General features: G+C 40.4%; 1 long non-coding RNA gene across 1 annotated transcript; it reads right to left on the reverse strand.

Annotated features, from left to right (window-relative positions):
- Positions 1-6,132: 6,132 nt before the first annotated feature.
- Positions 6,133-13,084, reverse strand: LOC137163641 (uncharacterized). Its single transcript, XR_010922749.1, has 2 exons — positions 13,017-13,084; positions 6,133-6,393 (listed from the first exon to the last, which is right to left on the reverse strand). It is a non-coding gene; the product is annotated as an uncharacterized lncRNA (long non-coding RNA).
- Between the last annotated feature and the right edge of the window lie 2,381 nt (positions 13,085-15,465).

The raw sequence follows: 15,465 nt of genomic DNA on the forward strand, positions 1-15,465 counted from the left end.
CTGCAGGCAGGGAGGGGATGGGACAGGGGCCGCCCACTGCACCCAGAGTTACACGGTCCTGGCCTTAAATCCTGTCTCGACAGGTTATGGATCCCCCAGAGTCAATAATCAGTCAGTTGGATAATACAACAAAATTTTATTAAGGAATATGGGGTATACGCTGTAATACTTAATACGTAGCTTAAATGATTATCATATAAAGCAGGCAGAGAAACAGGCAAAGCAGTTACTTTTCATATCTCACCACTAGGAACAGAGAAGGAGTCGTAGCATATCGTTAGGTACGGGCCGGCTTTCATGATTCGCGTTCAGTACGGGAACGGGAGAAGTGGGGCGGTCCAGGTGATCAGGCTGGCGAACGCTTTCTCAATTTGGGCATGGGGCGTACCCCTTTTTATACTAGAGAATACAGCACAAGTTTGGTAGCTCTGGATTGGGGGAGGGATATACATTAGTACATGCCAGACTATGACGAGGCCTGTGGCCTTGGGTAGAGCTGTTATGGCACGGGATACATAGCCCGTTATCGGTGGGCAACAAAGCTATCTGAGAACAACATAGGCACTGGGGTGCGTAGGCGATGTTCTTATGGGGGGGTAGCAGCATAACAACTAAATGCTGACAAAAACAGCTGCAGCCTAATAAGGTCAGGTCACGGTTTTACTGTTAGCACCAAGTGGGTGGGGGTGCGAGGGGTGGACATATGCTGGGAATTATGCAGCAACAAATCCTAGCTCCAGCCCAGCTGCTGCCCAAAGGTGAGATCCCCACATATTACTGGAAGGTCCACTAATGGCTACCCATGCTTTTCAGACACACACAACTGAGGATCAATTGCACAATGGGTCTGCATTTTGAAGGCTTGTGTTTAAATTGTGATCACAAACTCAAATAAAAATGAGCTCACTAAGCCAAACACTTCTCTGATTTGCACCCCCAAATCCTTTTGGGTTCTCGTAGATATTTAAGCTTTAAATTGCTGTAGTTAACCATGTAACATAGTGTAAAGCATGAAGGATTCTTTCTCCAAGAATCAGGCAGCACAGACAATACTGAAGGGGTTTATTCATGATACTGGGAAGTCTGATAAATCAGCCTCAACTTCATGGTGTTACAGTGGTCAATTATATACGCTTTCTTATTGATTACATAGTACGTTTTAAATTCTTTATCTATTCACTTACAAATACAGACATTGTCCCATCCAGAGAGAACAACAGTGATAATGGTCGTTACATACACGCAGAGACACTTTAATCACTCTACTTACATCAAGGATCCTCGGGCTACACTCTGGGTGGAGGTAGGGTGGAGGAAGAAGTGGGGTGGTCCTTACAGATAGGTGGCAGGTGAGACAGAAATTCTAAAAGCAAATGTGCTGTTCTCATTGGAATTAGAATCACTAAGAGGACATCTGGCTTCCTGAGCCATCGGATGTTTACACTAGCCATTGTCCTTGAGGCTCAGGTATACTCGTTAGCCATTTAAATGAGTTTCAACCTACAACTTGTTAGCTGAAAACAACCTCAAGCCTTACCATAGTATGTTCCTTAGCCTCAGATCAAGGACTTTTGTCCAGTCATATATCTTGGTTTCCTAAATAGTTGTATAAAAGTATATAATGAAAACATATACTCACAAAGAAGCATTCAGTAGAGTAAAAAAGACGCTTTGGTTAAAAAGCAAAGGAGTATTTGCAAATTCAATAGGACTTCTAATACTATTTTGAGGGGCTTAATAGATCAACTTATACATGAGTTGTGTAAGATTCTCCATCAGAATGGATTTTTTTTTTTTTAAATTACATGCTGTAGTTCAAAAGCCCTCATTTTGTGAAAGTTCTATGGCCTGTGTCATACAGGACATCAGACTAGATGATCACGATGGTCCATTCTGGCCTTGGAATCTATGAATAGCAGTATTAATAAGGATGGAATAAAGGACATAAAAAGGAGAACATATGGTCTAAAAAGTGCCAGTGTAATTTGACAGATGTCTGTTTTGTCCAAGAATCCATTACAAACAGTAAAAATTAACCAGTCTGGAAACTTAAAATGAAGGTTATGAATTTAAGCAAGAGATTACAGAAAGGGTAGGTGTACTATAGCCAAGACATATTCAGGCATAAATCGTAACTGGCTACTCAGAACCAATCTGTAAGTGTTATCAGCAAGACTGATACAGATACTGCATATCATAATGAACTGTGCTCTCAAGAGGTGACTGTATCCTTCCAAATATTTAGAAAGCAGACTCAGACTTGGATAAGTAATCAGTGTTTCCAGGTAACCATTACATCAAAAGCAGTAACACTTTTCAGCTGCACTACCAAGAGTTATTCTAAGATTCAGGATAGACAATTGATCTGTGGTGAATTAAATGTCTACATTTTGTTTTCATATTTTCAAAACATTTGAAATTCCAGGGATTGCTGTGGTGGTTTCTCAGATTTCACTACTTTTATACTTTTGATTTTATTTATTTATTTTTTAAAAATCTCTGTGAATGAATGTAGAGAGAGACATGAGAATTTCAGATCCATGGACTATTTTCATTCCCCTCTCCTCTCTCTTCTGCTCTTCCCTGCTATCTTACTCACTCCCCCTTCCATCTTTACTCCTCCCTTAAAAGGCCTTGCCAACAATCAGTGTTGCACCAGCTGAGTTAAGATGGTTTATTTAAACTGGTGCAAACCTCTGTGGGCTCACTTACTTCAGTTTAGGAGTAAGTTATTTTAAGTTAGCTTAAACCTGTTCTTAAGTCCACATCTACATGCAAAGTTATTTCTCTTTAGTAAAAGAAACTGTGTTAAACCATTGCAAAATCTTATATAGACACTTATTTTGGTGTAAAGGGGCTTATTTTGGTTTAGCTTTGGCTTTGTCTGTATTAGAAAGCCCCCAATGTAGATGCATTTTATTTGTTTAACCTATGCACTGATTTGTCTTAAATTGATTATTTACCAACACAAGCCAAATTGATATAAGTAAGGATTAAACCATTTCAAATGCATCTACATTAGTGTTTGATCTAATTAACTAATTGATTTAAAATACACTGATTTAAACTAGATGGATCTCTATTCTCTCCCCTCTCCTTTACCTGTGTTGGAACTCTGTCTCCCAGTTTTAAATTACACCAGTTATGGGACTTCCACCAATTCCTTTGTGACATATTGCTCAGAGCATGATACAGGAAATGCTTCCTACTATTCAGCTGAAGTTTTTCTTTATTCAATTTAATTATATTACTTTTAAGCCTTCACTCTGAAATAATTTTTCTGCCTCCTCAATGTTTATACCATTCAAATATTTGTAAGCAGTTAAGACTCTATCCACATCTTACTCATAATTTATCCAAGCTGTTCATTGGCACATTGACTGTCAAGGGTGATGACACAGGGGAGGGCTCTAGAAGAGCATAATAGTCAATGAGCGCTGGTCTACACTACAGAGTTAAATCAATGCAAGGCAGCTTACGTTGATCTAACTATAAGTGTCTACACTAAAATTTTGCTTCTGCCGACATAACTCGACTGCTACACCAACTTAACTCCACCTCCATGAGAAGTGTAGAGTCAATGTCATTGTAATTAGGTCAATGCAGTGTCAGTGTGTTGCTTACATTGACTGTTGCTGGCTTTCAGAAGCCATCCCCCAATGCCCCACACTGACAGTTCAATCAATGAAAGCAATGCTGGAGAAGACGCATGCTGCCGACACTTAGAGCAAAGTGTAGATACGCACAAGCAGTGTAATTTCTCTGGTGGCTGTATGCCGATGTCAGTTAGGTTGACTTAATTTGTAGTGTAGATGTACCGTAAGCGATGCTTTACAGACTTGAGGAAAGGTTCTAGAATAAGGCATGCCTAGGGATGGGGAGTAAGAAAAAATAGCAGTCATTCATTTAAACGAAGTATGGAATGAAGAAAGCTCTTGCCAGGGTTTTCACTGAAATGTGTTAGCTCGGCTGCTGTCACTGAACTAGCACAGGGCAGATGTATCAAGAATGCCTGAGACAAACAGTTTTGTTTGTTTGAGTTACAGATTTTTATCTAACCTAGAGTTTTATACATGGGTGGAGAACAGGTAGGATTGTGACATTAGATGTATTATGGAAATGAAACTTGTCTGAGATCTGAAGTGTTTTTTAGTTAGGTGAAGACGTAATACATTGTTTTTCTTAACTATTTAACTCAAACACCCTAGAAATAGTTAGAAGAAAAGATCTGTTTGTTAAACGATGAGAAAGCATACAGCATATTTATCTCTGGCCTTGTCTACACTTACTTATTGTTTTAGTTTCTAGTACAGCTACATTCGTGGTTAAAAACCCAATCTAGACAAGGCTTCTGAGATCCAAAAATGAATCTTTCAGAAAACCAGGGTAGATCCAACATGACATTCATAATATTCGTGTCAATGGGCAAGCCATCTCTCACCCACTCCCTCCTGGCCTCAGGGCAATCCTGCATGCAGCCTGCCTCAGGTTCTACTTCAAGGGGCTTCTTAAGTAAACTCCACACATGTCTAATACCACTCCTCCTTGGAGTCTGGGGTTTTATTAATACAAATAGGTCAAAATAAAATTCTTAAATCCGTCCTCAAGTCTGTCCATTTATCCTTTGCTCCCAAGTCATTCCTGCCTGTAGTCTCACTTCCAGCAGCCTCTCTGCCGCCACTCAGGACTCCCTGAGCATGATCTTCTCTGCAACTTCCTGCTGCTCTTTATGGGGAATTACCTGATCCCTGCTCAGGTGTGTCTTTGTAGTAACTAGGCTGGTCTTAGGCTTCTAGCCCTTAAAAGGCAAGCCACCCTGTTGCAATTCCATAAGGTGAAACATCAAGTTGGGGGGGATGGGAGGGAGGAGTTAAAACTACAACATAGGAATTGCCGTCAGACTTATGGTCCATTAAGTCCATTATTTTATCTTCAGCAGTGGCCAGAGCCTGGAGCTTTTAAAAGAGTGCAAGAAAACTTGATGTGGGAAGTTATGGAACAACCTGCCCATCGGAAGAGTTTCTTCCTAACCACTTCTAGCTGAAGTTTGTTTATGCCCTTAGGGTTTATATTCCCTGAAACTTTGTTTTTAATTCATACCAAGGTGACTCTGAATGTTCTTGTTATTCATATATGAGATTTAGCATTGATAATTTCAACCACAAAAGGGGGTTTTCTAAAAGTTGTTAGTGAGTGAATACAGGCAGTGCACTATGAATATAATGGGCCAAAATCAGTTTTCACTTCCATCACCCAAATCTGAAGTAATTTTGCCTTCAGTGGAGTCACTTGAGTTTTACTCTATGGAGTAGGAACGATGAACAGTTTTATATTTATTAAGGTATTTAAATGAGTTTAAATAATTAAAGTAAAGAATTTAAGTAATTTCTAATTGCACTACATTCTTGGTGGTCTGCCTACAGACAGACAGTCTGTGTGTCAGTCAGGCCTTCCACCATAATCTCATAATCCCTCAAACTGTAATCCTATCAACTCTTGTAAACAAAGCATTAACTGAATGACACCTTCAAGGAAAATCCAGTGTGCCGCAGGAGTAAAACTGTAGGTGGTGCTTTTTCCTTTGAGTCAATAACCAACACACTAGCGTGGCGCTCAGGGCTGCTATGCGACAGACAGTGCCATATTCCAGAGTCCCTGACCCATATGATCAATAAAGATCCCATAATGCTTTAATAAAAGGAGAGATGTTAATCCCAGTGTTTTAGCCAAATTCAGAGAATTTTGCTGCTTCAACTACTTAGGGTATTCTATATCCCAAATTGCTGCAAAGGTTAATGTGGTTAAATAGCTGTGATGCTCCATGCTAGCAGTTATATGTCATTGCTGAATGAAGAGATCCCTTTGTAGAAGTGTTTTGGGATGAAAAGTGCTATGGAAATATAAACTATTGTTGATGATGCAGCCAAACCCTTTCTTTTTTTCCGTTTCAGGGGAAGATTGGAGAACCCATTGCAAAGAGTGTGTAGCTGGATGTTGTAGACAAAGGGAATCAACTTTGCACTGTAATGACTGATCTGGGAGCTTTATGTTTTCTGGAGGAGAAATGTTTCTTCCCCCTCTGAGCTTCACCCTCCCACCCAAAATCTTTCACAGTCCAAAGAGAACACGAAGGCAAGTTGACAAGAATTTTAAGAAATAGAATATAACACAATTCATGTTCCATTCTTCAGTTTTGCACACTGGGGTGGTTGTTTTCACCATATCTATGCAGTGAGGTTCTCTTCTGCATGCACGTCTCATCCTGCCTGTGCAAGGAAAAGGGGGCAGAGAATCAGTCACCTCTTTAACACCATCACCATTCTGACTGGGACTGCTAGGATACTCTTCACCAATCTGGCTTCTGAGCAGCTGGATCAGCAAGAAGGGGGAAGGCTGTGTTAAAAGACACAAACATCCAAGGTAAAAGTCAAACTCAAAAAGCTTCATGGGACTAAATGGGGGGTTGGCTAATTTCTATCCAAGAATAATAAAGGAACTGGCACATGAAATTGCAAGCCCAATAGCAAGGATTTTTAGTGAATCTGTAAACTTCTGGGTCGAGCCCAATAACTGGCTAATGTAGTTCTTATTTTTAAGAAAGGGGGTGGGGGGAGAAAAGAGTGATTCAGGAAACTACAGGCCTGTCAGTTTGACCTCAATTGTATGCAACGTCTTGGAACAAATTTTGAAAGAGAAAGTAGTTAAGGACATAGAGATGAACGGGGATCGGGATAAAATACAACATGGTTTTACGAAAGGTAGATCATGCAAGACCAACCTGATCTCCTTCTTTGAGAAAATAACTGATTTTTAGACAGACGAAATGCAGTAGGTCTAATCTGCCTGGATTTCAGTAAGGCATTTGATACAGTTCCACATGGGGAAATTATTAGTTAAATTGGAGAAGATGGGGATTAATAGGAGAATTGGAAGGTGGATAAGGAACTGGCTGAAGGGGAGACTGCAATGGGAGACTGCAGTGAAAGCTGACCTGTCAGGCTGGAGGGAGGTTACTAGTGCAGTTCCTCAGGGATCGGTTTTGGGACCAATTTTATTTAACATTTTTATTACTGACCATGGCAAAAAATGTGGGAGTGTGCTAATAAAATTTGCAGATGACACAAAGTTAGGAGGGATAGCCAATATAAAGGAGGACTGGAATATCATACAAGATGATTTAGATGACTTTGTAAGATGGAGTAATAAAAAATGGGGTGAAATTTAATCGTGCAAAGTGCAAGATCATGCATTTAGGGACTAACAAGAATTTTTGCTATAAACTGGGGACTTATCAATTGGAAGCAACAGAGGAGGAGAAATACCTGGGTGTATTTGTTGGTCACAGGATGACTATGAACCATCCATGTGATGTGGCCATGAAAAAGGCTAATCCAGTTCTAGGATGCATTAATTGAGATATTTCTAGTAGAGACAGAGGAGTGTTAGTACCATTATATAAGGCACTGATGAGACCTCATCTGGAATACTGTGTGCAGTTCTGGTCTCCCATGTTTAAGAAAGATGAATTCAAACTGGAACAGGTGCAGAGAAGGGCTACTAGGATGATTTGAGGAGTGGAAAACCTACCTTATGAGAGGAGACTCAAAGAGTTTGGCTTGTTTAGTCTAACCAAAAGAAGGCTGAGGGGAGATATGATTGCTGTCTATAAATACATCAGAGGGACAAATACCAGGGAGGAAGAAGAGTTATTTAAGTTAAGTGCCAATGTGGATACAAGAACAAATGGATATAAACTGGCCATCAACAAGTTAGTGTCAAAATCAGGTGAAGGTTTCTAATTATCAGCAGAGTGAAGTTCTGAAACAGCCCTTTAAGGGGAGCACGGGGGAGGGTGGAAGGGAGGAAAATCTAACTGGCTTCAAAACTGAGCTTGATAATTTTATGAAGAGGATGGGTCGGCCTACAATGGCATGTAGCCCATCGGCAACCGCTAGTAGGAAAAAACCCCACTACATAGAGATGGGACACTAGATGGGGAGGGCTTGAGTTACTACAGAGAATTCTTTCCCAGGTATCTGCCTGGTGGTTCTTCCCCACATGCTCAAGGACTAACTGATTGCCATATTTGGGATTGGGAAGGAATTTTCCCACCAGGTCAGATTGGCAGAGACCCTGGGGGTTTAAACCTTCCTTTGCAGCATGGGTCACTTGCAGGATTAAATTAGTGTAAATGGTGAATTCTCTGTAACTTGAAGTCTTTAAACCATGATTTGAGGACTTGTAACTCAGCTAGAGGTTAGGGGTCTATTAGAGGAGAGGATGGGTGAGGTCCTGTGGCCTGCAATGTGCAGGAGGTCAGACTAGATGATCATGATAGTCCCTTCTGACCTTAAAGTCTATGAGGAGTGGGCTGGAGAAGGAGATGGGATCAAGAGGGAAGCACTAAAGCATTATCTTTTTCATAGCCTTCTGCATAATGGGTAGTAATAGGGAGGAAGAAATCAGGGCTGACAAAGAACAGGGGAGAACCAGAGGGTTTTTGATAACAATGTCATCCCTGGTCTCTGATGGTCTCCCAAAATCCATGAGGATCAAAGCCAGACTCCCTTTCTCTTTTGCAGGGTAGCAGAAGGAAGTTGGGATTAGGTGATTATGTATGACATCATTAACTCTGTCTTTTATTACTGTAGAGTGGGTTACTCAAGTAAATATATTAGAGTAAGGTAAGAAATAGAAAAAGAGGGGATAGAAGAGGGGATAGAGGAAGAGACAAAGATTAAAAGAAAATTGGGTAGGAAAGGCAAGTGGATGGAGAGATATGTACATGTGATGTATCTATTCCTTGGTAGGTGTGATTTATGGAAACAATAGGATTTCTTATAGATCTTCTCTAGAGAAGCATTTATCAAAGCTATTGTTTCTTGTGAGGATGATCATTCCCTCAGCACTTATGGAGGAATGACTCCATTAGTTTGATGAGATAAGGCCTTGGCCTTTCTCAGGGCAGAGAGGAGATCTTTCAAAGAGAGTCATTGCTATTGAGCCCAAATGGCAATTTGGGAAAGGATGGAATGGGGAACCTTAGGTTTTGAGCAGTAAGGTTATAGATTGGGCCCTAGGGGAGGCAGCTTTCCCACAGAACTAAACTAACTAAATATGGTAAAAGAAGCTGGGTAGTGCTGCTGCCTCTAACACTTCAGAATTATAGTTCAGATGAGAAGAGTCTTGCTGGAATCCAACATTATCTATTTAAGTGTCTGTACAGGAATAAATTGGGAGTGGATGTTGAATGTTAGTTTGCCATGTCCATACCCAGTTTTCATCCCACAGGGTAAAAATTAAATTCTTCATTCTATTTTTCAGTGGTTAAAGGTGGATTAGCATACAGGTAGTCATTGAACCAAATGAGCTTTGGTGTCTCAGTGGTCCATCATGTTTTCTAAAGGCCAACTGTTTTCTATAGTTTAACTGACAAAGTTATTTCTCCTTAACTTGAAGATGCGGGGGAGGGGGGCAGGGTGGAAAGAGACTCAGACTTTTATTTTCTGTATGCATATCACCTATAGTACACAATGACTAGTGATTTTCCCACATTTAGATAAGCTGTATTTGGCTAAGTGAGATGTTGTTACTAGAGGGAGGGTTTCAATATAGTATGTTATTTTTGAAAGATATACCAAGAAATGAAGATCATGTAAAATAAGGTGCACAGCAAATTGGAAGTAACTGTAGATTACTCCAAATTAGGGAAAACAGAGGAACTAAAGAGGGATCTAAGAAACCTAGGCAATTTGGAACATAATAGCAGAGGATAATTTATTATAGACAAATACCAAGTAATGCACATTAGAAGGAGCAATTTTAAACTATATGTACACTCATTGGAAGGTTCTATGTTTACTGTTGACTTCAATGGGAAAACTTAGGTGCTTAAAGTTAAGTATATGCTTAAGTGTTTTGCTGGATTATGGTCTTGTATTGAATGTATTGTACAAAATAGATAAAATGAGAAAAAGACAGGTTTTTATGTTAATGGTTGAGAATGAATGCAAGAGCTGACAAAGTCAGCTGCTGAAAATGACTGTGGATAAAATCTTCAAGAGGTGCATACTTTGGGGCCCATCTCCTGAAAGTATAGTGTTAACTACATACTTCATTTTTGGTTAAATCTCAAACAATTCCTCCTCATTATTTGATTAGTGTAGTGCCAACAATTGCCTCAATTCTATGGCCCCTGCTTCAAGAAACTTACAAGCTAAGCAGCCCTTATCTAATAATGGACTATTTAAAAAAAATTTTTTTTTTATATTTAAAAAAAGTTGAGGAACAAATCCAAGGCAAACTGGATGTTTCCACAGTTGATGAGTCTTTGCCACTGCCATTGAACTACTTCCTCTCTTTATCCAGCTGAACCAAACATTTTGAAAGCATCTCCTTTATTTACTTTATACCATGATGTTAGACACAGGGAGGGAAGAGCAGGAGGACTTCAAAACCAGCAAATGGCTGGAGAGGAGCGCTCAGCCTCATAACAGAAGAGTCTTTAAATGATTCAGATGTTTGAATCACAGCAGTTTGTCTTCAAGCTTACCATAAACAATAAGATTCCCTCCAATTAAATATTTAATATGCATTTTAAGACTATGGTCAAATAAATGACAACACAAAAAAGCTACAGCTGTTACTGCCCCTTCTGAAGGGATTTGATACTTTGGCTCCGGGCTAGTCTATGCTTAAAACTAACAGTGGCACAGCTGTATTGGTACAGCTGTGCTGCTGTAAGAGCGCTTGTGTAGCCGAGTTATGTTGATGGGAGAGAGCTCTCCCACCAACATAATAAAACCACCTAAATGAGCAGTGGTAGCTATGCCAGTGGGAGAGCATCTCCCGCCAACATCGCGCTGTCCACATAAGCTCTTATGCTGGCAAAACTTTTGTCGCTCACCCTGCTGAGCGACATAGTTTTGCTGGTATAAGTGCGAGTGTAGAAAAGACCTCGTCTCCAAAGAACTTACACCTTGCAACGCTGAGCATCACAGCACCTACCTTTTAGGCACCTAGAAAACTCGCAACAACAATGCTCAAATTAGGCACCAATGCTCCCCGTACAGTGAATACGGAGCAATAGATACTTTACAATGTGATCCACAAAAGCCAGCATGCTAGGCGGGGTGCCACCCTAATTAGCCCATGGGAGATATTGATGAGAGGATTATGTGCTAAGCCTGCCCTTCTCAGAGGGCTAGATGCCTAATTTCAGGCTGCAGGGAGGTGCCTATTTCAGCTTCATGATCCACAAACAGTAATCGGCTGCCTGGAGTCAGGCAGCTTGGGAGCTTAAGGCATTTTTTACAGGCATGAATTAGGTACTGGCCTTGCTCCACACAAAATGGCCAGAGGAGGTGATGATGCTCACCTTGTAACTTTCAGCCCAGTGGTTAGACCACCTGCCCGGGACATGGAGACCCAGGTTCAATTCTCTCCTCTCTGGCAGAAGAGATTTGAAAGGTCACCTCCCATCTCTCAGGAGGCCATGTGCAAACCATCAAGCTATGGGCTATTCTGATGTGGGGCTCCCGCTCTCTCCTGTTGAATCTGTTCCATCGTGGATAAATAATGAAAGCGTGATTGGAGCAGATGGACTGGACCCAGATCTCCCCCCTTCTAGGTGCGTGTCCTAGCACCTGGACTACAGAATCATTTTTTCCCCCCCCTCTCTCTCTCTCTCCCCCTCTCTCCCACTTACCATTTAATGATCTAATCCACAATGGAACAGCTTCAACAAGCTAGAGAGAGCTCCACATCAGAACAGCCCATAGCTCAGCGGTTTCTCCTGAGAGGTGGAGACCCCTGTTCAAATCATTTCTGCCCCTCTGCCAGAAAGGGGGGAATTGAATCTGGGTCTCTTACCCCTGGGCTAAAAGTTAGAAGGTGGGCAACACCACCACCCACCCCTTCTCCCCCCAATCAGGTAGGTGTACAGAGACTGCCTAGTGGATTGGGCTGCACACACAAGATAGGCAGCCAAATGCCTCTTTTTCCATGGTTTGTGGTTTGCTCTGGGGTTTAGTTGGAAGCTAGGTGTCCAAGGGTACGTCTACACAGCAATTAACACCTGCTGCTGCCCTGGGTTAGCAGAGTCAGGGTCACGGGACTCAGGCTACAGGTCTGTAAAATTGCTGTGTAGACACTGGGACTCGAGTGAGAGTCCCAGCCCAAGCCTGAACATCTACACAGTAATTTGTAGCCTTACAGTCCAAGTCAACCAGGAGTCTTATTTCAGTCTACCCTGAACATCTAGAAGGAGTCAGAAGTGTACGTGCTCAGAGGCCAAAATGTAGGTGCCAAGGGAATTACCTGAAAATGTGTTTGCTAAGCAAGGTTAGGCACCTGCAAGATTTGGCAGTAGTTTTGTGGAGCACAGTGGAGCCAAAACCTGAGACTTAGGTAACTAAAAGCCTTAGTGAATCCTACTGTGTGTGATAGACCTTTTACTATATCCCTTGTCTGTGATGACAATCAGTTGCAAACGGAGACCCACTGATTATTGTCACATATTTTCTAATACTATTGAATTAGCTAGGTAGTGTGCTGACTTTTTGTGAAAAGTTAATTTCTTTGTAAAGGTCTTAGTGTCCCTCTTTGCATGTTAGCAAAGTGCAACTAGAAAGTAGGCAGTATTTTGTTTCCACGATCTTTTAAAGATTATGAATACCATATAAAACATACCTCTTAGAAAAATTGTTCAAGAACACATTTGTTGAATGTTATGATTTTAGAAAATCAAGTCTGGATTGGGGAACAAAATGTGTCCATTCAGATGAATCTGGATAGTCCAACAGTGGAGAGTACTTCCACCTTTAAGATTTTCACACCCTTTTTAACTATAAAAATAATTGGTTTGTGGGTAAATGGGATCATAACAATGCTACTGTCCAATCCATTACATTAAGAGTTGTCTGTTATCCATTTTTGGAGTTAGCCATTTTTGCTTTTAGTTGCATACACAGACACACCAACATGTGTGCATTATATTATGAATGATGTACACTCACTTAAGAGATTCCAGGCATATCTTTACTCATGTAAATATGCAGCAACCAGCTGAGGGTCTGTCAAAAAACTAGAAACGAGTGTATTACAATCAGACATTATAAAAGTGGTTAGAATCAACCCATAAATAGCATGGGATCCACCACATGACATGAGAAGGGGGCCATCTCAGATCTACACTATAAGTTGTTGCAAGTACAACACTGCACTAAAATTATGTACAAATTCTGTGGTTTCTTTAAAGACAAATAAGTTCTTCTGTAATTATATTATAAATTTCTACCACCACAACTTATTGGTATAATTATGGAACACTTTCAAGGTAGGGGCCTCTTTGTGAAATCTGCATCCACACCTTGCCCTGATCTTGACCAAAGTTTGTGGATGTTTTAGTTTGGGCTTATGACATAATTCTGCATCCATTGACTTTGATAGTGCATGTTTGGGCTAGGAGTTTGGTTCTAGCCCCAATTTCTTTCACAAACGAGAGGTCATTAAAGGTGATTGTTTTTAAGTGATGTGTGTGGGGTATCTAGAATACTCAGTTCAAGAAGGTTTAGCTCATCAATTCATTATTTTTAAGAGCTAGACCATTTGGAGATGCCTTAATTGGAGGACGGCTCTGAAATCAAGCACATCTGCTCTTCATGTGTGCAATATGATTTTGTGGATGCCATATGATAATACAGAGAAAAATACCATAAAGCGAGCCATTGAGACAGTGAACAAATAATCTAAAGAGACTATAGGCAATATGTAACATTTTCAGAAGTGCCCAAGTTAGAGTCTAACTCATTTTCAAAAGTGACTAGAAGCCTAAATCCGACTGACTTTCTGTGATACTTAGGGTGATAATTTAGATGCTTTTGAATTTTTATCAAACAACTAGCTGCAAAATTTGGACTGGAAAAAAAAGATTTATATTTCATAATCATAATGAAAGCGCAGTTTATAAACATTTTAGAGTTGTCTGGTCTTATAATATTTTGACCCCTTTATTATAAGAGACTGACCACACCTGCAAGTTTACATGGCAGTTTTATGAAAAAGTGAACTGACATCTATGCTGATCAAATATTGGGAGTTTTCATGTAGAACTAAGATTGGCAGAAGTGTGTTAGCCTTGCTGGCAAAGCCTGGAATGGTAAACAAATGAACAGCTGGTGAATTGTGTTACATTAACAGTGAGAATAAAATAATGACACTATTTCTAGGCTGTATTCCAAATACAAAAAATGTAATTCCCAATATTACTAAAAACAATAAATATTTGAAGAGAGAACACTAATAAACTACTATGTGTTGCAATACAGCAGCACCCAGAGACAGGACAGTGAGAGAAGATTCTAAGAGAGGCTCAGTGTTGAACGCAAGGAACCCCTCTTCTGCCATGGCTTCATTACAGTGGTTCCAGTTTATCCCAACTTGACACCAGTTTGGCCATAGTCTCTAGCTGCATTCCCTCCCCACAGCTTTTCCAAGCAGTAAAACAAAGACAATCAGACATTCAGGGAAGTTTCTGTGCCCCAGACCTCATGTCACCACAACCCCCTTATTTCTCTCCCTTTGGAGAGGTAGAACCCTTTCTCTTTAAGTGTCAAGTTTAAAAAAAAAATCATCTGTACTTGATTAGCTCCCATATGTTAGTGCCTCCCTAAACTGCCTCCATTCCTGGGGGTTAATTTCCAGCAAAGCCTCAGGCTATTGTGTGACTGAGTGGGACTTTCCCCTAGGGAAGATATCGGCAGATTTTGAGGTCCACACCACAGGGTGCCAAGACCTGTGCACCCCATGACATGCAGTTATTTGCTTCTCCTTCTTTTGTACCTAGTCATTCAACTGAATGGAAATGGTTTTGGGTTCTTTATGATAAGGCAGTATAGGAGCAATGTTTTTATATAGTGTATATAAACCTAATCCTGTTATGTATAATCTCCTTAGGAAAACATCCTTTAATGGTCTATAAACGGTACAAGCTGTTATCACAGTTCCAAATCATGACAAGTGAAGCAACATCAAGCAGATACTATAATGTCAAATAGATCAGGCAACAATATGCTATAATTATTTCATATCATTTCTGATCATTGCAACCATTAAAGGAGACATTTTTGAGAATTGTATTGTGAATTAAACTTTGGAGGGAAAGTTTTGAGGTGATCATTTCTTTGTGTGAATAGGATGTTCCCCCAACTAACTAGATGGGTTCTATTTTTCATTTGAACACTCATCTTCTTAGAAATACTCGCAGTTGTTCCCCCTAACAGACTTAAATGCTGTCACATCTCTTGAAAGCTCCCTTCCATAGTGAACAGATGTAGATGTGATTAAAGCAGAGACTTTGGAGCACTAGTAGAATGTAAAGATATTGGATTTGATCCTTAGCCAGACCAAACTATACTCTGCACAGGGGTTTAGCGCAGAAGTGGTTTCACATACCTTCATGGCTCC

Source organism: Emydura macquarii, unplaced genomic scaffold (genome assembly GCF_026122565.2).
Source record: "Emydura macquarii macquarii isolate MOO-44397 ecotype Brisbane River unplaced genomic scaffold, CSIRO-AGI_Emac_v2 contig_2636, whole genome shotgun sequence".
Lineage (NCBI taxonomy): Eukaryota > Metazoa > Chordata > Testudines > Chelidae > Emydura > Emydura macquarii.